At 48.8% G+C, this 24,911-nt stretch overlaps 1 protein-coding gene across 1 annotated transcript in view; it reads right to left on the bottom strand.

Annotated features, from left to right (window-relative positions):
* LOC8028807 overlaps nt 1-24,137 on the bottom strand; it is a 343,871-nt gene extending 319,734 nt beyond the window's left edge. The window contains exon 1 of the mRNA XM_042290621.1: nt 23,682-24,137. The gene's annotated coding sequence lies outside the window, so the exon portion shown is untranslated. The remainder of the gene's footprint in view (nt 1-23,681) is intronic.
* Between the last annotated feature and the right edge of the window lie 774 nt (nt 24,138-24,911).

Genomic DNA, 24,911 nt, shown 5'->3' with positions numbered 1-24,911 from the left:
GCAGTAATGACAGTACTCTAACGGAATTGCAGTAATTAAATTACTTTCTAGAGTAATGAGTAATCTAATGAATTACTTCTCTAGGCTAGTAATTTAGTAATGTGTAATGTAACTAAGTACTTTCAGGCAGTAATTTCGAGAAAAATACCCATTACTTTTTAAATTACATTTGCCCTAAATTTCAAAGTTCGTTTGCAAGCTATTAAAAAGAAGAGAACAAATATTTTGCAGAGTGAAATGTGGAAGAGCATCAGACAAAATAAATGACGGCCGCCTGAGCGCAAAGCCTCGTACGAAGAGCTCGACAGACGCACAAGGGAGGGCTGGAAAGGCGAAGGAGAAAAGCTTACGTGTAGACATCGCTAGAAGGCTTACGAACTCCAGGCACGAAAGATTGACGGCGGCGGGTCATCACGACGATATCATACTTCGTTCATTCCTAAGCTGACAGTGCTCTGGGAGCTGCAAGCTGACCAGAGCCAATCAAGCGCCTTCCTTTAATCACCCGTCCCTTTCTCTGCGCGTGGGTATGAACGAGAGGGTGGTAACGCGACGAACGATAGATTTGTGACTGCTCCAACAAACACGTAGCTTCCACCGTTCATCCTTAAGCTGAGAGTGCGCCAGCTTAGGGACGAACGGCTCATGGGCTACAGCTACAAGGCGACGGGCACATCACCACTGAGTTAAAACTAATTTAAGACCTGAGAGGACAGGACAAACACATCCGCACCCTTGTACTTTCGTCAAACAAGGTTAAACCGTGAGCTTCGACCATTCGGACCAACAAACGACCGGAACAAATAGTTAATTCCAAATGCCTTGTCAAAGCCCCGGAACGTTTCGTGCGTCCTCGTGCGAAGCAGGTGCCGCTGGCGGTATGCCTCGCTGCCTTCCCTTGGGAAGTTTATTCGGGAATAAGCGGATATCGCCAACCGTTTGCTGGGAAAGTAGACAATTTAGGAAGCTCTCGTCCTTCCTCAACTGACGACGCTTCTGCTTAGCAATTATCTAGGCCCTTTGTATAACAATGCGCAAAAACTTGGGTTCTTCGGGTGTTTGGGAAAAATGCTTCATGAAAGGAGTGACCGAGATTAGGTCAACTATACTCGGCGACAACTTTTCTTGGCAATGCAGTGGAGATTACAGGCACGCGTTCCCTCTCCCATTTTGAGCCCTAAATAAAGCTGTGCGAGGGTTCTGATCCTCTCCACTCCACTGCCAAGATAAGTTGCCGCCGAGTATAGTGCTCTCGGGAGAATAGAATTAGATTGCGTCCGGAGGCGGAAGGGAAATGCATCACGTGACGACTCCTTGTAAGGACGAGCTGCCATTGCCCGACTTCACAAACTGACACGGAGTACAGCTTCTAAATCAGGATGTCGGCAACATATCACCCTTTTACTAAAAACCTTCACCGTTGAATGAACAGCGAAACTAGTGAGTCGACTGTATTTCTGAGTCGCATCTAAAGAAGACATTCGTCATGTTTAAGACTTATGTCATGTGCGCCAGCACAACCACTGTTCAGTAAGGTTCATTTTGAAGCACATAATGTTTTTGCGGTGTAAACAGGAAGGTCTGAGTTTTGGTACACATATACCAACCCAGCTCCTTGACGTCAAACCACTGCGGTAGCGCTGCTGTGGGCACTGCGCATGCGCAGCGCCACGCTTCTCCCGGATCTGGTTCCTGCACACGAGCTGTGTGGGAAAACGAGGGCTTATTTTGTAAACACTGTGTTGGTGTATACGGTAAATAAAAGAAGCGCGAATTACTGAATCGAGGTATTAAAAAATAATGTCAAGTGATTTCAAAGTAATTTCATTACTTTTCGAAAGTAATTGCAATGTAAAGACATTACCTTTTGTCTGCGGTAATTCGTAATGTAATTTAATTACATTTTTGTAGTTTTCAGAAAAGTAATTAACAGTGTAATTTAATTGCTTTCTGAAAGTAATTGTGCCATCCCTGGTCCTGACGTTACTGCAGCATGCGCTCCATGCTTCACTTCGCCTCTACCCGTTTTCACCTCAAGAAAAAAGAAAGTTTTGCTCATTGTTCATACGTCGCGCGAACTAGTTCTTAGAAGATTTGGTCGTCGGAGGCAGAAGCGATGCTTTTGGCGATTTAAACGTGTACGTCTTGATAAGATCAAAATATGTAATCTAAAATGCCCCTCCCTACACATATCTTAATTATCTGCATAAAGAGGGAAATTAGTAATGCTCCCCAAGAAGCTGGGCTTTTTTTTTTTTAAGGAGAGGTCAACTTAAATAAAGAAAAGCGTTTGCAATTTAATGGTAGACGCCACATGACAACATGGGTCGTAAGTGCGCATTCGTTGCGTTGTCGCGATGCGAGGAGGAAAGTACTGCGCATACAGGCGTGAACGCTCGCAAACGATCAGCGCTTTGGGCTCCTTATCGCAGCTCGTATTGCAAGCGCGACCAAGTAACCACGCGACTCCGATGGAGCAGTTAGAAACCCTCTGAAATCTTCGCACACCAGTTTCGCCTTAGTATGGATCGCGTAGCGGAGTCTACAAACAGTCCCAGCCAACCTATAGCGCTGTGACCGCTTCACGTGACTGCGCGCCCCGCGCGTGGCTGCGCTCTTCCCAAAAGTCACGTGACATTCACGCGACATCGGAGTGACTGGGATGGCTCTGAGCGTCATCCGTGGCCCACCTTCATCTGAAACAAGGGTATAGCCTATTTTATGCCCCCGGGCTACCCTTTGTCTTTCGTTGTTGGCAATCTGCCGGTGACAGTTTCTACGCACTGATTTTAACACGACAAGCTGCTATATCCGCTTTCTCAGTGTTCTGGAACGATGATTGGTTCATCGCTTAATTCCCTATATTAACCCTATGCCAGTGTTTTTCGCGAAGCATCCTTTACCTGGTCGATTGTTTAAGAGTATTCATTTTGTCGATCCCGCTTACACAATTGAGAACAGTTTCGCTAGTCGCCAAAGCACGGATTACGTTCTTCGAGAGAACTGCCTTCACTGTGAGTAATGACGGAATCAAGATCCCGCCCTGGCCAGAACAAAGCCGCTGAGACAGTACAGCAGCCAATATATATGTGTGTATATATATAAACTTTCCACTCTAAAGGTGATGTGATAAAAGAAGTTTTTTTTGGACATGAGAGTGGCGATTTTGTACACTTCATCCGCTTGATCTAGTCAACTCTACCAGTCATTGAAATTCCCCGAACACTTTATGTTTGGTGTTTCACATCCTCACAGAAACACAGCTCAAGAAAGCATATGTCGCTGCAAGATCTGTCGCGCAATCACCTCACCATGATCCGTTATTCGAGCATTTTCCATACTATTCCACGTCTTTCGCGCAGCACGCGCAAATAAGAAATTCCTAACGCAATTTTATTTCGCGATAACTGATAACGGTGTATGCAAGGTCAATACAGTACGCCTCCCGCAAACGCTCGTCAAGCCTTACCTCGCGAAGGGCAGGCTGGCAAACATGGCGCCATGACGACGTCACGGCCAACGGGGGGGGGGGGGGGGGGGGGGGCACATGCGCCACGGTGATTCAATGGAGGTGTAATTCTATACTTGGAAAAGCGATGACAAGAAGATCCAGTGCTCAATTTACAGTCGTAATGTTTTGAACCATACGAGCTGCTACAAAGTATTGACATCTCTGTCATTTCACCTCCCTCTTGGCTACGTGATGTTTCGGTGGCTCTCTCTTATGGTGCCTATTTCTGACGTCCAAAGCAGGATTATCGATTTCCAGCAACGATTTCGGCGACGTGAATAGACGCTTTAAACAGGCGCCAGACTGAGCCGCCTAGGAGCCGCCATAGCCGACCTTCTCTTGTTTTCCCGAAATGCTGAGCCACAGAAGCGGGCGCTTACGAGCCTCCACAGAGGCCTATGCTGGGAAGAAGGTCGCACCTAAAGCGGCGATAACATGTCCTGCTGTTGTAATATTGAAGTGAAGCGAACGGAATAAGAGGAAAGAAAAACTGAAGGTCGATTATGGCGGCGCCCATGCGCAGCTGCCTGAAAGAGTCTATACAAATCCCGGTGGAAGCTTGGAGTCATCGCCTCCCCTAAACCAACACCGTCAAACTCGACAGTGTGACATTCTTCTTATCTTCACTAATGAAAGTAGGATTCATTACACTCAAAAGGTCATAGTGAGCATTTCTGGCCAATCGTGGAAGGCCAACCACAACGACGCTTTGGATCACGTGCGCCGCCGAACCGCTGTTCATGCAAATTCATTGTGCGCGCCCCTCTCGGCGCGAGAGCGTTGCTTCGATGACACCGCGCTGCACCAGAGAGGCAGTGAAGCACAGGAGTGATAGCGCGACGCGTGCGTCACCGGTAGATGTATAAAACAGGATAGCCGGACAAGAAGTGCGAACAGGATCGCTAGCACTACCCTTTCGCAGCTACTGAAATTGCGGCACTAAGCGCGAAACACATGCACGACGAAACCGCCCGATCCGATGTCCGATACGGCAATACGACGGTCGGAGGCGAGGGTTTTTGACGTTCTCCGGTGCTACGAAAACCCTCGCCATCGAAGGTCATTCCGGCAGTTCGCACGTCTGATCAGACGGTTTTGTCGTGCATGTGTTTCGCACTTTAGACCAGAACCCGAAAAACGAATTGCAAAGCCAGAAACGTAAGGATAATAGGCCACGACCACCGTTTTGTTAAGCTGTCAGTGAGATAGTTACTCCTGCGACATGAGACCCATTCATCTGACGTATGCTCTCACGACCAGTGCCGCATAGTCTTATGTTAGTTAAACGTAATTCATTCCACTGCGCGATCGAATTCGCTTCGAATGAAATGTGCCAGGACGGGTGAAGTTTACCAGAAACAATATGGAAATAGGAAAATGCATAAAGGATTTCAAGCGTACGCATCACCAGCATAGCGAAAAGCAAACGTGTAACTGAACAAGCGGCCTTGCAGAATACTGGGAGAAGAGTGGTGTCATGTTGGCAGACGAAATTCGGCCTATCTCACTATAGTGGAACCAGTTCACTATGACATGGTTTCTGCAAAAAGCAATTCTGACGGACCAGAAGAAAAAGAAAAAAGGCTCCGAAGCTGCTTCTTTAGGCTTCTTGCAGTCACAGATCCTTTTAGCCGGGGCTAAGGGTCTTCCTCGCTTCACCTATCGATCGACACGCCAATGAACGCAGCTCGTAGCTGGCGCTGAAAGCCAATAGCATCGGAATAAAGCGAACAGAAGAGACAAATATACACAATCAAATACAAAATGAGCTTTGATATTTGTTTCGTTGTTTGAAGCACTGCAACACTATCCACGAGGCACGACCAGGACCAGGCTAAGTTGTCAATTATAATATATTCTACGCTGCATTTTTAGGACACTCTTAGGCTGTATTCGATTTTACTGAAACTCGGTATAAAATTTTGATATTACTTTGTATACTGCCAGTCACAATATTCGAAGAAAATATATATTTACATCTTATTCGCACAAATCTTATTTATCGTTAAAACGTCCGCCGTTCAAATAAATTACAGATGCCAAGATTCTACCAACAACACGGGTGATTCCTTGTCTATCCCTAGCCGTTGAAGACAGGGCGCACGATAGTGAAGTCAAAGCGATGACCACTCGTCCCTGCTCGCGCACAGCCTTTCAGTGCCACTCAAAGCCATGCACGCGCACTATTCACTTCTGAAAGGGGCTGTGCAACGACATTGGGTGGGGATATTTTGTTACTTCACACCAGCTTCCTGGCACTAGTGGGACCCAAGAATACTCGAATGCAGCACATCTGACCACGAAGCGTCTTCGTCGCGGCGGAATTCAAAGGATGAAAGCGGAGCTTTTCTTTCAGTCTCTCCTTCCAAAGCCGCCTTTTGCTCCTTCGCGAATTTTGATGACGGAGCTGTGGGGACAATGGCAACAGTACGGTCCCCGGGAATGCGTCATCGAGCTTTGCGGTGACGATGTTCAAATGCTGCTCACACGGTGGACGCGAAGACTGCGTACGCATTCGATCTGGGCTCGTGACAATCGATGCCTCGACATGCATTCGGGCAGTGGCCCGTGTCCAATCGCTGCAACGACGACAACAGCCGAGCCATAACAATGTCTGGAACTCAGCGCGTGTCCTGTGCTTTGCCAACCCCAGCGCGTGGCAGTGATCAACACTGGCGGCATATAATCGTCAGAGATCCGTTTCAAGCGGTATTTGCGCAAAATACAAAAATTGTTGCATCGCCCCTTTAAGAGACCCTATAAGAAGGCTATTTTTCCACAACACATTATTTGCTAGACGCCGGAATGGTCATCGACCCTACCCCCGATATCACGTTTAATCGCTGGAAAGAAAAAGGAAACCACCAATGATAGTCACATTCTCGGCATCGGTATCAGATATATTTTTTAAGCATTAATTATAGCGAATGCAAGGAAAACAAGTAGACTTCAGAATCATTCATATAGAAAATCGCAAGCTTTCACAACACACGCTTGGTGTACCTAAAGTAAGGGCGTTAGCTGCGTGCAGTCTCCTTCGGATGCACGACCCATGGAGCTCGCGGTCGTTGCCTTCCGCCATGCTTTGGCATGCGCGCGTACCCTCGAAGTTCTCGTGACGCCCAAGTGTCGAAGGTGAAGCTCGCACTAGAGACGGGACGAGTAAAAGGCCTCCCTGCCGTTCTTATCCTGCAGTGACAATATATATATAATAGGCTGGCTAACACGTGGTATTTTGAACATCGCTGCAGTTGACTCCTTGTGTCCGGTAGAAGGTCACGACTGAAATGAGCGTGGCAAGCGAGCTTAAAGTATGCAGTCATAGATAGCATCACAAGCTGGTCAAAGCGCTGAACATAGCTGCTCATTAATACACGGCTGATTTCTTTAGTCGATGTTGGCGCCTGTACCCCTCAAGAGCGCAGAATGATACAGTCACGACTTCATGAAAATCAATAAGAATTTATTTTGTTGGATTATTAGTACTTGATAATACTTCCAGCTCCACTCGATGGTGACGACGCGCTTTTGACACGAAGGCGCGTGCACAACTGGTTTCAGGTGTTCACAGAAAACGCTGGAAGCAGGCACGTAGCAAGGGGGGGGGGGGGGGGGGCGCCCGAGATCTTCCATTTTGCTGGGACCTCCTCTCCCCCCTCCCCCTCATACAGCCTTCTGTCATGTGTGCCCCCCCCCCCCCCCCCCCGCCCCGCCCGCACCCCGCCCCGCCCCGCCCATATAATCATAATCTTCATGGGAGAAAAAAGAGAGCGCTTGCCCTCCTCCGTTTTTGAGAGCGCATACCTAACCATCGGTCCGCGTTTTCAGTTTAAATCCCGAAAAGCCCCAGCGATGGCCCGGCATCATGTGCTACTTAGGTCGATAAGACAGTTTATGCGGAGAGTACGCAAAAGCTTTGCGTAGGCAAAGAAAATGGGGTGCTGGTGGTGGCTAAGACAACAAATGCAACAATTGACTGGTGCGAGATTAGAGGAAATGTCCTGTTTCAGCATTCCCTCTTTCTCGCCGGGGACACCATCGGCCCACATGAGACAGAGTCACAAGAAGCACGTGAAAGCGCTACAAATGAGTTTACGTCGACGATACGTCGTCACGCGCATAATTCTCACGTTCTTATTGATTCGCCAAGGCAGTAGTCCTTTTAGAGTTGCCAGATCGTGCCATAAACAAGCATAGGACAGAGACAGGGCACGTCCGTCTACATTGCCATGTCAATATCGACAACGACATTTTTTTTCGTAATTCTTTATAAGTTTCGTTAGTCGATTAACTCCGCGAAAATTCCAAATGAGATATTTTTGCGAGATAAGCAGCGTTTAATGTAAAATGTTTGGTCATTCCGCGTGTTCAAGTTAGACACGAGCGCTCCAAAAAATGCCTGTGTGTCTAGTTTTCAGCTGAGAACTCATAGAACCCATCTTCGAAATTCGCAGAAAAACCTGAGGGGAATCACGAGACAAAACAAGCGCCTCAAAAGAAAAAGAAAAAAAAGAACAGCAGTGTACGTTACAGCATTAGGACTTTGTATTTTACGCATATACATTAACGCATAAAAAAAAAACTTGCATTTTTTGCGTTGAAGTATAAGTTTTCGTTTGGCCTAAACCATCGACTGGGGAGATATCTTTAGTAGCCGGCAACCCATAAAATTCTTCTCTGACGATCAGCGCGACACTTACCTTCACATATGCCTAAGTTCTCGTTTGGCCCAAACCATCGACTGGGGAGATATCATTAGTGGCCGGCAACCTTTTTCTCTGAAGATTAGCGCGACACTTGCCTTCACATATGCCATAGTACCGCCGACTACCGCCTTGCCTCTTCCCATGCAATCTTCACACCGTTTGTACAACGCGTCTTAAAAAAAAAAAAAAAAAAGGGGACGCCGTAGAGTTTATGTTTGACCCTTTCGCTATTCTATGATCGAAATGTTCACCTCCCCGTGCAAACACTGCAGGAATGGCCTTCCTCTTCGCTACGTCAGAAACAGGCTGCAGATGCGCACTCGCAAACAAACAACCATTGCACAACCAAAAAGTAGCGGGAGTATCAGTCGCAGAGCCGCTCGCTCGAAATGGCCTTTTAGCCGCGAGCATGACACATTCTGAAATGCAACAACACGACTTTGGAATGTCGAGTACGCGGTGTGTGCGCAGCTCGTCCGTAAACTCACGGGATTTTCGCTCAGAGATCGCGTCACTGGCAGACGAGTGTAATACGAAGAGAAACTGTGGGAGAGGAGGGGAGAGGACGCGGGGTCTTCATCGCGCCGAGCCCTGATTGGAATGATTAGTGGGTGGACGCAAAGGTTAGCTGCCTCACTCACCGTTCGAACGCCCAAGGCCGGCGTCCGAACCGAGAGACGCTGCGCAAGGAGCAGACGACGCTCTTCTTGGCTCTGATTGAAGCGAGACGACCGGTATACGTGCAGGCAACGATATAGCTAGCCTTCGCCTCTACCCCCTAATCCAACCAATCAGAGCTACGAGCTCTGACGTTCCCGCGCGCTCTCATCTCCTTCTCTCCCTCCGTTTCTCCCCGTATAGCGGGTGCGTTGTGGGAAATACTCAAGACACACGCACTACGCCGGCATTCATCGGACAGAATATGCATTGCTTCAGGTTACTTCAGCTGCTACGGCGCTAACGTTTCTGTATTCCGCTTCGGATTACACACTGAACGTTTTCACAACTTTAGGTGTAAACGGACTGTACCAAAACCTTTAAGGGTGTAGTGATACATCTTAGAAGAATGGTGTAAAGCTCACGCCCTTTTAAAAAAGGTGCGATTTTTTTTAATACCTATACTAAAACGTGTGATACTGCAATACACCTTTCTATAAAGGTGTAAAACCACAGTACACCTTCTGGGAAAGGTGAAATTACCACAGTACGCTACTTTGTTAGGGCGTACACTGTGGCCCGGGACATAAGGAAATGAATGAACAAATAAATTACTCGAACGAGTCAAGCAGCACGGGGACGCTTGGCCCGTGTCGTGGCTGATGTTGGGCATAAAATGGCTCCAATATCGGCCAAATGTGCGCTTTTCCACCACGTCACGACATCCGGCAGGTATTGGCGGGTTATCGTGCAAGTACTGCCCAGGTCGGACTTTCGACCAGGTATCGGCCAGATGTCGTATATGCATCTGCTCTGTATCGACTGGACGTCACCTATGCGTTCGCTTTGTATCGGTAATATCGGCAGTATTGACTTGGCACGCATACATGGACAAACACATTATTTTCAATATTTTACGGAAGTTTATTAACACCCTACCATTACACACAGCTTGTTCTCGACGCATTTACAAAAGTAATACTTCCTTGTGGAACGGAAAGAAAATTTTTAAATCTAATTACACTGTTTTCATGTCCAGCAAAAATTACAAATCAAACACGAAGGACAGTGGAGATTAGAAAAAGTTTAGTATCGTTCCGATGACTCCGACAACGATACCCGATATTCCGCCGCCACCTTTGCGCATACATTTTTTTCGTTATCGGTGCATCGAATGTATCGGAACGATATTCTTAGACTCTCTATTGAGACGGGGGCAGGACTACTTTCAGAAGCATGCTTGCCGTGAACTTACCATTAAACAGCGATATCACGCAATCCGCAATAGATGCATTATCTAACTGGGGCAGCAAAGAGCAACGCAAACACGAAGTCTAGAAAGGAGATCCCCCACATTCAACACAAGTCTCTCTGTCGCCGATGAGCAGCTCTTCGTCGAAGCGCGTACAACAAGCACAGCACAATATATCCATGGACTCCGACGAAGAAAGCGGCCATTGCCGAAAAGTTGGCATGCATGTATTCCGGCCGTTCACGGCGAAAAACCACGGCCGTGACTGCCAACGCACGAAATACAGAACAGAGAAGATCACATTTTAAAAACCAGGGACCTACGTGGCCCCCTATCCATCACCGCAACTTGGTATACGGCCAAGACTACGGGCAGTGTGAGCCCGTCAGCGTGTCAGAGGGAGTCACGTGACAAATTTTAATCCAAACTTTTTTTTTTTTTTTTTTTACGGAAAACGGTTACGTGTTTCGCTCCACTCCTCTGATTCGCTTGAAGCATTTGTCGCGCTCGCTCCCAGCCCCACGAAGACACCAAAGAAGGTGGGGATGCTAGGGCAACTCCGCTCAATTCCAAAGGTGTCCGAATAGTGAGTGGTTTCGCGTTAAAAAGCACTAGTAAAAGATATGACCTGATTCGCTCCACGAGAAATAGGATACATATTGTTAAATCTAATTTTAAGTACGAGCAGAAATCGAAACCGAAACGTCGGCTTCGTCCGACAACATTGGCCTCGGGCCGCCAAAAAAATGGCAATCACGTTGTACGAGATGTCACATGATTTTCTACGCAACGACAGGCGAGATTGGGGCGGACGTGTGCCAGGCGCAAGAGTCATCTGCACCGCACTCTTCACCGCGTTTTAATGTCAAAGTCGCTATGACATTCGACAATGCCTGGACAACTGGGTCATTCTTTTGACTTTGCTGCCACCACGACCTTGGCCAGGGAGGACAGATGGGGCCCCGAAAGCTTCGAGAATCGTGGTTCGTTCGCAGGGACACATCCGCGTGCAACAAACAACGCGGCCCTCTTTACGAAGTTTATAGGGACATTCCTGATAAATAGCGTTGACTTGAACCTTGCATTTGTTCTGTAACTACTGAAGATGCCTCTCGAATGGGAGGCGAAACGTCTAAAGAAATTTTTTTTTTTTTTTTCAAGTCGGTGCCCTTATTTTAATTATGACGCCTCCCAGTTTTTGGCGTATCTTCGCAATCTTAAGTTTGCGCGCGTACTGTCCGAGAACGCGCGAAACTCCGAGAAACAATGATCACAAAGGGTGAGACGACGACGCGGATGTGCCGCGAGAGACGGCGGTAACGACGAGACAACGGCAAGAATAAGCGCGCTGCGCAGGCGCCTAACGCCAATCAGGGTGGCACCTCTGAGTGCCAAAAGTAAACGTTGCTGACGTTACCAGTTGCGCTCGCCCGGACAAATAAGAAAAAGCAAAAAGGGGCAATGGTGATGACCTCTAGCTCAGTGTTGGTTACTCCCACACCGTAACCTTGACTACGCTGTTGTTTGCGCCTCAATTCGCACACTCAAGTCAGCGGATCTTGGGAACTTGGGGAGTTGAAAAGTTTGGTGGACCGTTTAGAAACATTTAGACAGAACAAGGTCGCACGATTTGACATGTGGTCTTCCTAGGTGATAGTGAAGAGGACTCCATTGTTTTTTTTTTCTAAAAAAACAAAAACGGAGAGGAGTTGGCCTTTAACAAAAGGCGAGGTCGAAGGGAGACAGAGCTAAGCTCCCCCTGCTTGCTTCGTCTGTCCTCGTCTAAAAAAGGCAGATTCCGTTTTGTTTATTTTTCTTTTTTTCTTTTTAGAGCGCAGCTCTTAGGCGCCTGTTTCCGGCTTGAGCGGCGTCGGCGTAACCGCGCGGTGCATTATGGGACGCGTGACGTCACTGATGACGTCATCAGTGACGTCATCGGCATCGGCACTGATGACGTCATCAGTGACTTCACTGATGACGTCATCGGCATTTGCATCGTCATCGTCACTGGTGACGTAATCGTCACGTGACCTCATAGGCGTCACGTGACCGCCTGAGGTCACGTGACCCCGGTGACGTCAGATGACCCCTGGGAGGTCACGCGACCCTCGTGAGGCGACGGCGACCCCACACGGAGGGAGGAGTAGCTGACAGGATGAGGACGTGAGGAGGAGGGGTAAACCTTCCCCTCAGTATCCTTCCCTCCTCCTCCTCAAGAGCTGCGCTCTCATTCGGCGCTAGAGGGAGTTCTAAAGGGCCATCATTTTTTGAACCTCCGTTTTGAGTTGGTCAAGAAATCCAAATGATAAGACAAGCATAGCCGATTCGGAAACGACACTCCCCACACTCAAGAAAAACGGCGGCCTTTACTTCATGTCAGGTTGGCGTCGTCGCGGCCCATCGGACACTTCACAAATTCGGGTTGGATTAAAATGGTATCGGCACGATCTTTCCAATTTGGCAACGATATCGGCGCAATACTCTGTGCTGCCGTTGGAGATATACGGGGTGGAGGCAGGTACTTCAAGAGAAGGAGGGGGGGGGGGGGGGGGGGGAATCAGCGTATCACATGTTTGAGCAACCCCCTTGTTTCCCCGCCCTAAAACTTTACACAAGCAGAATTCGAAAGAGACAGGACTATAGGACCACCCCCCCCCCCCCCTTCTGTATCAGCCTCTGGAGACACACCTGGTCTAGGGCAGAAAGGCTGCCGAATAACGTACGCAATTTTAGGGCACGCTGGCGCTAAATGTAGCGCTTATGTTAGCGCACGCTACGCAGGAGAGTTTTAGAAAAGCGTTTCTTCGCCGCGTCGTAAAAGCTCGAGCATTTCGCACTTGGAACGCCACCAAGATAGTCACAATTTTTATTTCACAGACGAAATGCTGTAGCTTGAGAAAAAAACTAGATTTTGGTCCAGAGTATCATTTGAGATTTGTTTAAACATGAGAATGGGACGCGAGCGGTCGACCGGTCGCCTCCGCTTGCGCCGCCGATACGCAAGAGAGGTCACTGACCTTCGCGCACCGTGCCTTCGCTGAGAAATGTTCGCGCGTCGCAAGCATCAAATTGCCGCTGATCGTTGCCCACCTTCCTGGGTTTTCCAAACTAGTACAATGTCGTCCCGTATTGAAATTGGCAGTAGCGGTGATTCCAGCCCCGTCGAGCTCACGACACCGCCAAAGCAGCCGCAGCAGTGGCCGCACCCGTTGTCCTGGGAGCTGCCATTATTGAACTGTGCTCGTCTTGGCTTTAGCCAGCTTCTCACGACGGATCCTCCTTAGAGGAGCGCAAAGATTTTTTGCTTACGCACGCCATTTTCAAAAAGTATCGTACGCCAAAATAGCGCACGCAAAGCACAAAACGGGGTTAACGTTCGGCGCATGAGCAGTGGCGAAAGACGCTATTCTCTGTGTACGCGAAGCTTTAGCGTCCGCTATTCTACAACTCCTTAAAGCGGCTGTGCAACGACATTGGGTAGGAATATTTCTTACTCTACACCAGCTTCCTGGCACTAGTGGGACCCAAGAATACTCGAACGCAACACCCCTGACCAAGAAGCGTCTTCGTCGCGGCGGAATTCAAAGGATGAAGGCGGAGCTTTTCTTCCAGTCTCTCCTTCCAAAGCCGCCTTCTGCTCCTTCGCGAAATTTGATGACGGAGCTGTGGGGACAATGGCACACTCTTAGAAAAAAGGGTATGGATAGTCCTCCCTTAGGGGAGGAACGGTCTTGTAACCTATGTTCCTTTAGAAATGGAGAAAGTTTCGTCCCTGAAGCAGGGGAGCAAAGTTCCTCCGTCGCTTGCATCTCAATATGGCGGCCCCGAATCGAGCAAATCGAGCCCAATAAGGCTTGACGAGGACGCTACGTCTCTTGTACGGGACGAGAGCAGCAGCAAATAAAAGCATAACACGAGCTTTCCGCGAACTGTATTTATTTCCGAAGCCAGATTCCCGCCACAGGCGTTTCGAAAGCAGTTACTCAGTCTTCTCGTCGACAGCACTGCGATGTTAAACGGAGACGACCGATACCCAGTTACTTCGCGCACTTTGCGTCTTACCTTAGGTGTTCCTCGAGTCACAATTCCTTCGTCAACCGCACATCACGGAGAAGGGCAAACTCAATCCGCGAACCAAAAGCCGCTCTCGAAAGAACAAACTCGAAGCCGCTGTTTATCGCGTAGCGTGAAAGGTTGAATCGCTAGCCACCAGATGGCGGGGTCGCGGGGTCAAGCAGAGTAATTGCAAGTAGCTAGGCTAGGTGGCGCTAGGTACCGCCCCATTCATGTTCTACAAAAAAATTTGCTCTTCCCAGGCCACTACTGCGCTTCAGAGCCGCTCTCCGGTGCTTGGGGATCCTCTACTATACACACATTACGCTTATTACAAGCATCAGGTGAACATACATTGAACACATACACGGCATACACATATACCAATACAACGGAGCACCACACTGACCCGAACACTACACCCGCGCTCTGCGTTTCCGTCTTTTATACTGGTCGTTTTGAACGTACAGAACTTTTCGGTGACTCCCTAAGCAATAAAATATATTCCCAGCAGGTTGATGTTTTTCCAGCAATGCCATACCCCTGAGAGTATTTCAAATGGCTCAGGGGATGAATCTCTTATTAAAAAGAAAACGCTCGATCATGCCGTAATTATTCGAAAGCCAATAAATCAAGCCGCTCCAATGCGGTTCGAAGCCACGAGTTTGTTTCCCCCCACGGCACGTCGTAGCCTGTATTTCTATTGGTTTTTCTATTTGTGCTGTTCGCGCAAAGCTGCATTCGCCGTCTTAAATTAATCTCTGTAGAGCGGATATTCACTCAGCTGGAAGTGATGCTTCACGGGCTGAGAAATCGCTTTTCGATCAACTTGAATGCAGTCAAAGCTGCGACTAGCGGCAGGTACGGAGCTACGCCGTGGCGAGCTTGAAAACTTCTAGCGCTCATCCCAGCGCGCCACTTGGAGGGCAGTTTCTCCAGGAATCGTAGTATATTTAAACAGCAAAATAAAGGGCAGCTTTTTTTTTCGATTTTACCTACTATTGTTTTTTAATGCTAAAATTAAACACAGTAAATATACGTACTTTCCGTCACGATTTCGTACTGTTGTCCTTTCCCCAGAGCGCAATCGCTGTCGGGGACGAGACAACCGACAGTCACATTGGCCACTGTACGATAGGAGCTTACCGTTCAGACCAGCGTTCCAACATGACTATCCGCACGTTGATCGATTGCACGTAATCCCTCAAGTGGTATTAAACTTTTTAATGTAAAGCGGAATGTCAACCTGCGACACCCCGCCCCCTCCGATCACGGCCCGACCAGCGGCATCAATGCCCGACAGTTTACGATCTCATCTTCTTGTTACACCACTGATACGCGAACACACGGTCACATCGGTCACATCGGCGATAATTCCAGTCTTCTGTTCACAACCCACGACACTGCCATCACGATGTTGCAGCTATGTTGTTGACACGCACAAATACAGAACCACGTTGAACGCCGGTTGCACTCGGCATCGGAAAACAGAACCGAACTCAGCACGCAAAGCACCCAGGCAGCCGGCAGCAAAACCTGCCTGTCTTGGACGCAGTTCCTGCGGTTTCCGTAACGTAGAAAACGTCGACACAGTTCCGCGTGGTTTCGCTACCGTAGTTCCGTGCCGCGCGAACACGCGAGTCCCGCAATCCGGATACAGCCATCCCCCAGTGTACGTGGCGCTGCTGGCACTGCTCCGGAACTTCGCTGTTTCTAGCGGCTTCGTTTGCTCGCTTGATAAAATTAGTAATAAAACGTCAATGCAACCGAAATGTTCTGCACGTTTGGACTAGAAGACGGAATTACAGGCGGCCTTCGCTGCCGCTGAAGCTCAATCAACTCAACAGCAATTTATTAAACAACATGCGCGACCTGCTCGAAAAACGAAACCGAAAGAAGATGAGTCGGGAGGGCGAAAGCTTTCTCCCGTCTGCCTGGAGAAGGAGAAAAACGTTTCGTTCCTCCCCTTTTCTCGTGTCCGCTTGGGGGCGCGTCAGTAGAAGGGAGGAAGACGCGCCGTTGCTACTTTTTTCCTCCATTTTTTCTTAGAGTGCAACAGTACGGTCCCCGGGAATGCGTCATCGAGCTTTGCGCTGACGATATTCAAATGCTGCTCACACGGTGGACGCGAAGACTGCGAACGCATTCGATCTGGGCTCGTGACAATCGATGCCTCAACATGCATTCGGGTAGTGGCCCGTGTCCAATCGCTGCAACGACGACAACAGCCGAGCCATAACAATGTCTGGAACTCAGCGCGTGTCCTGTGCTTTGCCAACCCCAGCGCGTGGTCAACATTGGCGGCATATAATCGGCTCCAGATCACGTGGCCGCTTGTTCTGGCTGCGAGTTGAGGGGGTGAACGCTGCTAGTTTTTTTCTAATTTTTTTTTCTGGAACTTCTATTGCTTGGGGTGAAAAATGAACGCGTGTTTAATAGGTCATTAACGTCAGGAATCCGTTTTAAGAGGTATTTATTTGTGCCTTTTTCCTCGTGACTATTCATATGGATTCGTAAAAAAGACAACCTAATTATGTTAAGTTTCTGCATGGGCAGAATATATCTTTATATATGACGCTTATGAGTACCCGCAGCGTCATAAGAGTAACGCGCCTTAATAAATAAATAAAAAGTAACGCAAAATTAACGCGCGTCAATTTTTATCGGTAACTGTAACGCGTTTCCTTTCAGTTTGAGGTAACGTATGTCCATAACGCGTTCCTTGTATTTGAATGTAATGAGTAACGTTTACCATTTTTCAGACCACCTGAGACTGGGTGGAAAGAGCACGACGACGTCTCAAACGTCATCGCGTTCCGTCGTGGTCAAACGTCGTCGTGTTCCTTCCACCCAGTCTCAGGTGGTCTAAAAAACTGGTAAACTTACACCAGCTCGCCTGTGCCCCAATTGTTTTTTCATGAGTAACGTATTTTGTTACTTTGTTCTTTCTTTCGGTAACACTCAAAGCATAGGATCGGACCGACGTAAGTATTGCCCGCCCTCCCAGAGAAGCCCGACCTTCCCCAGAAGTGTTTCTGTCTTCCCCAGAAGTTCTTCAAAGAGACACGGGCAAGGGACTGACACCTGGCGGCAGCACTGACCGTTCCCGTCTCAAGTGTTGCGCCGAAACTCCACTCTCTCAAAAATGCCTGCGCGTCTACTTACCCGCAAAACACTCAAAGAGCTAACCTCTGCGATCTACGAAATCAGCTCATCGAGTGATGAGGCGGAACATCCGTTTAGACCTCAAAATATTGTCTACGCTGTGGCATTACGCAGTGCAAGAATGACGCTTTGCATTGCGTAATCCCATGCGCAGACTTCATTTTGAGGTCTAAACGGATGTTCCGCCCCATCATTTGCTCATCTGATTTCGTAGATCGCAGAGATTGGCTCTTCGAGTGTTTTGCGGGTAAGTGGACGAGCAGGCATTTCTTAGAGTGTGGAGCAACTCTTCTGTCATTTCAAAACAGAGGCACCCTTCCGATCCGGTAGAGACGAAATTAAATTATTGTTCCTTTGTTAAAACAAAAGAAGATTAAAAAAGGTTAAAGAAAGTTTACGATTCGAAAGGAACCATATACTTTATCGATCTGTCGCGCGTAGCTGGGAGTCGTAGTTTATTTTCGAACGCACACTAAAAGTGCTGGAAGGAGCGTACAATGACTTCGATGTGCATTTCAGAACTACCAAAATACAACGTTCCTCGCGAAAAGAAAAAAAAGAGAAAAAAGAACGTGACAGCAAGTTTTTTATTTTTCATTTTTTCATTTCAGATGTGAAAACTTGCGTCATTGGTGTAAAACGATAACTTTTTTTTTTTTCAGTACGCCAAGAGCTGAAAATTTAGAATTGGGTTTTTGCATCCCTTCCTCACTATTCGCGACTCCGGCAAAACGAACGTCACCTAGCGGGAAAACACTGAACTGGCCGGAACAGGTCCCTTGGCGATTTCTGCTCGTCTCTTCTGGCTTCCGTGTTTCCATGTTGTCGGTGGTTTGCGCGACAGAACAGTTGTACCGGTGACTGTGTCGTAACCGTAGTATCGCCTCGTGACCCAGGTTGCTCTGCACGCGACCTACGTAACCGCGTAAGCCAGACATTCTGCGTTTCTCAACGTTCATCAGCACCGTAGAAGGACAGGGGGCAGTCCTTTCCTCGTTTCCTCGAAGAAAGTCCAGCCTCCGGAAGTTCGCTTATCCCAACACATCGCCGCAGGTTCGAAACGTGGAAGATCAAACACGGGGGGACCAATTTGGAGTCCAATGCTCGCTTGCTGGTCCCCCAGCGTTGTGCGTTGAGCTGGCACATGGCACGGCACGACCTGGATTCGGCCGCCATATTTGCACGATAGTGGCGTCCCCTATAGGTCTCTGGGGTCGCGAATAGACGCTTTGCTGTGCATGGGCGCTGCCATAACTGACATTTAGTTTTTGTTTCCTTTTATCTGGATCACTTCCTTCCATCATTACCACAGCTGGGCAGGTTATTGCCATTTTAGATTCGACTGTGTCCTTCTCCCCAGCATTGGCCTTTGTGGAGGCTCGTCAAAGCCCGCTTCAGTGGCTCGGTATCTCGGTAATACGAGAGAAGGTCAGCAATGGCGGCTATAATCTGGTGCGTGTGCAAAGCGTCTCTAGCCACATGCAGCGAGGTGTCGAATCCATTTTTTTCCCAGGTGCCGAGCAGCGAAAATGGATATATTTATAGAATCAAAGAAAAAGGGAGCGCTAGGGTCAAACATATACATCTCATGCTGTTGCGACAACTGAACGCTGAGCTGCCAAGTGGTGGGCTGTAAAATGTGTTCGAACACATCACTATTCCTGCAGAGAGACGCCAATATAATTCAGATCGCTGTCGTACGGTCAATGCAGCTGTGAGTTATGACTACTACTGAAGAAATATCTGTTGTTCCACATGGTATTGCTAGGCCAGCACTTCCAAGTGAGGTGGGGGGGGGGGGGGGGGGGGGGGGGGGAGGAGCGCGGGAGGATAAATAAATCTAGAAAATATTTCGTTTTGACCGCGACATTTTTTACACGGCATGCAGGCGGTCGCATATCGAGTGTTTAAGCACTAACCAAGATGGCACTCCCGCTTGAAATATTTTCTCTGAAGGTTTTTGGGAGCTGTAACATTTCCCTAAATTTAACGTGTGTATGTGTGTGTGTGTGTGGGGGGGGGGGAGTGTAAGGGGGAGATCGATATTGTCTGGCCATTGTCAAAAAAGAAAAAGAAATAAAATTAACTCTCAAGTACAACGAGCAATCAAACAAATGATAAGGGGAAAAACATTCCAGAAGTGTTGAGATCGTGATAAACAAAACAAGGTTCAAGGTGGAAAATATTACGCTGCACAAAAGGTAAGGAGATAAGGAGATAAACAAACATCCGAGCCCCATGCCGAAACTTTGCCGCCATTGAAAATAACATGGTTAGTCTTTGCTAAAAACTCTGACTTGAAATAAAATTGTGACACAGTTTAAATCGGGATCCGAATGTAATTGGTATGTATATTTCGCACGAGAAACCAAGCTCACGGTATATTTATACGAATAAACAAAAAGAAGTAGTGTGCGCAGCTTCGAATGCCGCCAATCATCAGGAAATAGTTGCACCTGCGTAGGATGCAGTGGCTCATCCAACATGTCAAACTGAATTGTATACTTGACCTTTCTCTAAAAAGCGAATGTTGTTTCAGGTGACCAAAGAATTCTGCTCGGTACTTCTTTTTTCCTGACTGATGTTCCGGGAGCAAACTGCCATATGTTCTTTTATTGGTCGCGATACTTGACTCGATGGATGGCAGACGGCGCTCGGATACGCGCAGGTTTGACCTTCAGTTTCTGCCGAGCTTTCTTTGTATGGGTGAAAGGCGTCACCACGCGTGTCAACGCGTAGATGTATAATGACGAACGCGTGGATAAAACGCAGCTGAGCTCAAAAGGTGGTGCGTCTTTTTCCTGGACGCACAAGTAAACAGGAAATTAAGAACAAGCGTTTGAGGTTTTTCTCACGTGAGGCAATAAAACCAAGGCTGGTCGGAGCACTGCGTCAACGATCTTATAACCGCCGGTATGTCGTACCGCAATGACATTCCTAGCAACACGGAGTGTCGCGAGGAGTTGCCGAAAGGAATGTATAACAAAAACTACTAGGTTGAAGATACGAGTGGTCTGTGTAGCATCCGTTAGATCAGTCTACTTGAAAAGAGGGGAGGTCACTTTCCCGTGACCTAAAGGTCGATAGGAGAAACCGGGGCTGTATCATAGACATCTGGGATTCGATTTTGGACAAGGTGGAAGGGAGACCTTGGTCGGCTGCTCATTAAACGTGGAGACACGGGAGTCTGTTGGACCCGCGTTAACCACCAAACTTTCGACATCATAACCTAAACCCTGGGACAGGAAAAAAAGGGGTTCAACTTCACATTATGATGGGTCTAGATTATTATGTTTCCTAACCAGCTCGCCTGCATACTTTCGCTCCTTGCAAGACTTTCGACCGGATCGCGAGTCTGTGATTGGGCAGTATTTTGGTGATAACTTTTTAACAACACGCAATCGGCAAGAGATCAGGAGCTCGAAGCTGGACACTCCGAGAGAAATTCGGAGAGCTTTGCTGGCCAATCGCGGTAGTCAGAAATCTCGCCGATATTCTCGCCGATTGTACAGCTTAGGGTCCCCTTGTCTCGCGGCACCTGTGCTTGTCCTGAGCGTTGCTTCATCCACCGATTGATATGCGCGTCGGCACGACATCAGAACAACTTCAGGTATGCGAAGGAAGCACGCGGGTTGTCCATCGCTTCTAAAGTGAAATGGCAGACGGTCACGATTTCAGCTGGCGCCTGGTTTTAGCTTGCGTCTGATTTAAACTTGCCGCGGCACTCGTGGTTTGTGAGAGGATTTACTTTTGTTTTCTTCTTTTTTGGAAGACTACGTACAGTCTTCTTCAGCGAATAACTCTTCGTAGCAGACAACACCAGTTCCTCGCCTGCGATAGCAGACGAATTTTCTGCGGGCGATATCTTAGCTCGGTCCGGGAGAGAGGCAAATCATATCTTGTTCTCGCGGTGACCAAAGTTGTACCCCTGGAATGTCGAGCATATAGTTGTCCAAAGAAACGCCGCTGTGCGCGTCGTCTGCTTGGTGACATCGACTGCATGCAGGAAACAAGGTATCGAAAGTCGCTGATGATTGACCGGCTCGATATTTCCGTGGCAGTACGAGGAACTGCGTGACCTCGCATTAAACACCCGAGGATGGCCGGACGATTTACCTCATTGAGACTAGGCTGATGGCAGAACACTGTCCCGAAGATGCAGGTAGGAGGTATTTTTCGGCGCCGAGTCGGAGGAGTGGGAGAGCCTTCGCGGTACTACAGTGTAAACTGTTTATTTACACTATAATGTACGAAAGCGTTAAAAACAAAACAATGTACAGACATCATGCACAAAGTAGGGGAAATTTGGTGTCTCCTTACGAGGTTAAGATCGCAGTCAAAATCCGTCTGTCGCCCTCGCACGCCGTTTTGGAGGCTCCGAGCCCCTCGCCCTCGGGAGGTCAGCCAATGCGGAGTGCAAGTTCGTCTGCTTCTTGCACAGGGGTTGCGATCATGTCGGAAGGCCGAGCTCCTATTGACCGATTGAAAAAGAAATAGTGGGTAGACCTCGAGGCATTTCGCATTAAGGTCTACCCACTATCCTTCCAATCAAACCCAATCAGAACTTGGCGTCTGTCTGACGTCGCCGCAACCGGCCTGCTCAAGAGGCAGACGACGTGCTCTCCGCATTGTTTTAAAATTCTTCGAAGACACGAGATGTCTGTGGTCCAATGGTAGAATGGGGGTTTATACGGTAGTTCGTTAAGTCTCCAACGGACTCGCCTTAACAACTCCGTAGCGAAAACAGTGGTACCGGTCACCACCACCAGTGCGGCAATGGACCGAAGCTCTTAGGTTGAAACCCACGAGGACCTGCTAGAATGCGCGAGGCAGCAACAGCCTTTGCACACAAATAGAAAGAAAAACATACACACGCGAAAGCAGGACCCCGACGGAGGGGGACAAAGATGCCGCCAACGAGACGTGCCTCTGGGGCCTCGGCGGAGGGCCCACGCGGTCCCTCGCCACGCGAAAGAATTACAAACAAAACTTAACGAAACGGTCGGGGGAAGCATCTCACGCACCGCAAGATAGTGCGGCCGCCGCCTGACCACACGGGAGACTCGCAGTCTTCCCCAGAACCTTTACATACCGGGCGAGTATCGTACCGGAGTGCGGTCGTATATCACTTTTGCGTGATGAACGTAAAGGCCCCAGGCTAGCAGTCGTACTACCACGGAGACATTAGACACCGGTTGGGACTGACTAGCGTCCGCTGTCCAAGCATACAGACAACAGAATTACACAATTCTTTATTTATTTATTAACTAGAGCAGGTGTTAAAGAAGTAGCGCTCGGCGGTAGCCAGTTACTTGAGCACGTCGCATGCAGCACGACAACTTCAATTGCGATATGACCGCAGCATGATTACATCGCCCGTACAAAATGCCGCGAAAAAAAGCCGACACTGCCACGATTCTGCCACGTAACTTGAGGAAGGAGATAACACGAACTGGAAGGAAGAGAAGTAGACGACGTTAGGCTTAGCATCTCATGTTTCTAAGCCTATTCACCGAAGCACGTGCACATTCGAAGGCGGCACGACCTCCGAATTCCCACGTCGCCGCTCTTGTAATCGGTCGTCGCGGTGGACAACACTCACTAGCGAGCCGTCAGGTACTTTCGTACTCGAAGCATGAAAGCGGGAAGTGCTTCTCGCTTTCGACACACACGCGTATCGTTCCCGCCGATCGCATCGTTTTAGGGCGTCGGTGGGAAGTGCCGCACGCTCAACAAGCGCGTGTGCCCTCGGGGGCAAATTGTAGTCCCATGTCGAGCATAAATGCCGACGCGGCACGCATAACTGATCCGACCGACCCCTCGCTGACGCGTTATCCGAGCGACGGAAATGTTTTCAAGGTCGCGCGGTGATGTTCACCCATTCCGCGGCGCCGAATGTGGTTCTGAAGCATATACATATTTTGCATCATGAAGCTGGAGTTGAGATCACGTGATATCGCTGCAGGTGAAAATGAAACAAAAAAGGGAGTATATGAAGAGGATATTGAAAAGAGACGATGAGAGACTCGAGATTCATGTAGTACGTACGATGGGAAAGGAACTAGATGTTTCGAACACGGTTGTGAGGGAGCTTTGAAACCAGCGTGCGCCGTTAATTATCTTCGGTCTTCCGCTTCTGAACGCACCAATACCGAGGAAATAGCTCCACTCTCGTTGCAGTTGTCAACAAGGTAGTTTCACAACGTGTTGACAACTGCAACACGGTGTGGAAAAAAAAATGACTGGAAGTATCACCGGTGAATGACAGCAGCATATCAGCCTCCACGCACTTAAAAAAAGACGAACAACACGTTGAGAGGTGGAGAAGAAGACGTACTTGCCAAGTTGTCACCTTGACGCCGACGAGGCATCGTAATCCGGTGGATACATCGACCACTCTGGGCACGAGCGTACGCACTGCACGTATTTCCTGACGATCCACAACAGCCAACAACACCAACAAACGCGCACCCAAATCGAAGCGAAATCCGGCGCGGATCCGGAGGCAGCAGTCGGGGAGCTTTTATCCAAAGTCGAGAGCGCGCAGAGCAAACACCGCGAGCGGCCTTTTCTTTCTCCTCCGGAGTCAAACGGTGTCACGGCGGCGAGAAACAGACCGAGGCTAGGACGGATCTACGCACGACGGCGGCGGAGAAGCCGATTCCGACGGGGCGGCAAGCGAGCGCAGTCGGCGCAGCGACCGATCCGGCCACTCGAGACACGCTCCTTCCCGTTCCTTGATCCAAGCGCGCTCGCGCTTTCGCCGAGCGCGGCCGCGGCGGCGGAGGTGGCGGTGACGGCGCGGGGCTCGTGAAACCTGACGTCACGGCGCCTCGTGACAACGCGACGTCACGTGACGTCACAGCGCGCCGCTGGATCAACACTGGATGGCCTCGTCGTGTGCCGGAAGCTCCCCCCGGGGAGGATCGGAAGGGGGGAGAAACCCCCTCTGGAACGGCTGCTTCTTCATTTCATTATTCCCAAGTTTGTTTCTGTTTCTTTTTCCGAGGGGCTCCTGCCCTCTGTTGTCGACCTTTGGCGCGTCTGGAGTGCTGGGAAAAGCGGACGTCAGCCACACGCGGAGTGGACTTGTAGCGCGTGTTTTGGATAGCTTTTTTTTCGAACGTTTTCAGAGGATGTTTTCGCTTTCGCTCCGATTGTCCCGTTGGGAAGTGTATCTCAGGTGGCAGTGTGGGTGGTCCTATACAGGGTTGTAAAGTTCCTAGGTCCAAGTAACTGGAAATCGGTATCTAGGTACTTTTGTTATTCCTGAGGTACAATCCTAGGTACTTTCATTTCTCGGTATCTGTATCTGCATCGGTATCTTAGGTACATTTTCCAGTAAGTTGTAGCTAAGTGAAGTTACTTTTTGCGAGTATTTTTTTATTCACTTCGTCAAAATGGTAGAAACTATAATTCTTCAAGTATTACCACACTACCATGTGCCGTGATTAGCGCTGAGTTGGGTACGACCTGGGAGGCATTGACTCGATTGAACGACGTTTTTGCTTAAAGGGCCCCTGAAAAGAAGAAAAAAGTTTTTCAAAAACAGTCTGGTTGAGACACG

Source organism: Ixodes scapularis, unplaced genomic scaffold (genome assembly GCF_016920785.2).
Source record: "Ixodes scapularis isolate PalLabHiFi unplaced genomic scaffold, ASM1692078v2 PGA_scaffold1__304_contigs__length_218370807, whole genome shotgun sequence".
NCBI lineage: Eukaryota > Metazoa > Arthropoda > Arachnida > Ixodida > Ixodidae > Ixodes > Ixodes scapularis.
The sequence above is the reverse complement of the archived record's forward strand: the minus strand, read 5'-3'. Positions and strand labels throughout refer to the sequence as shown.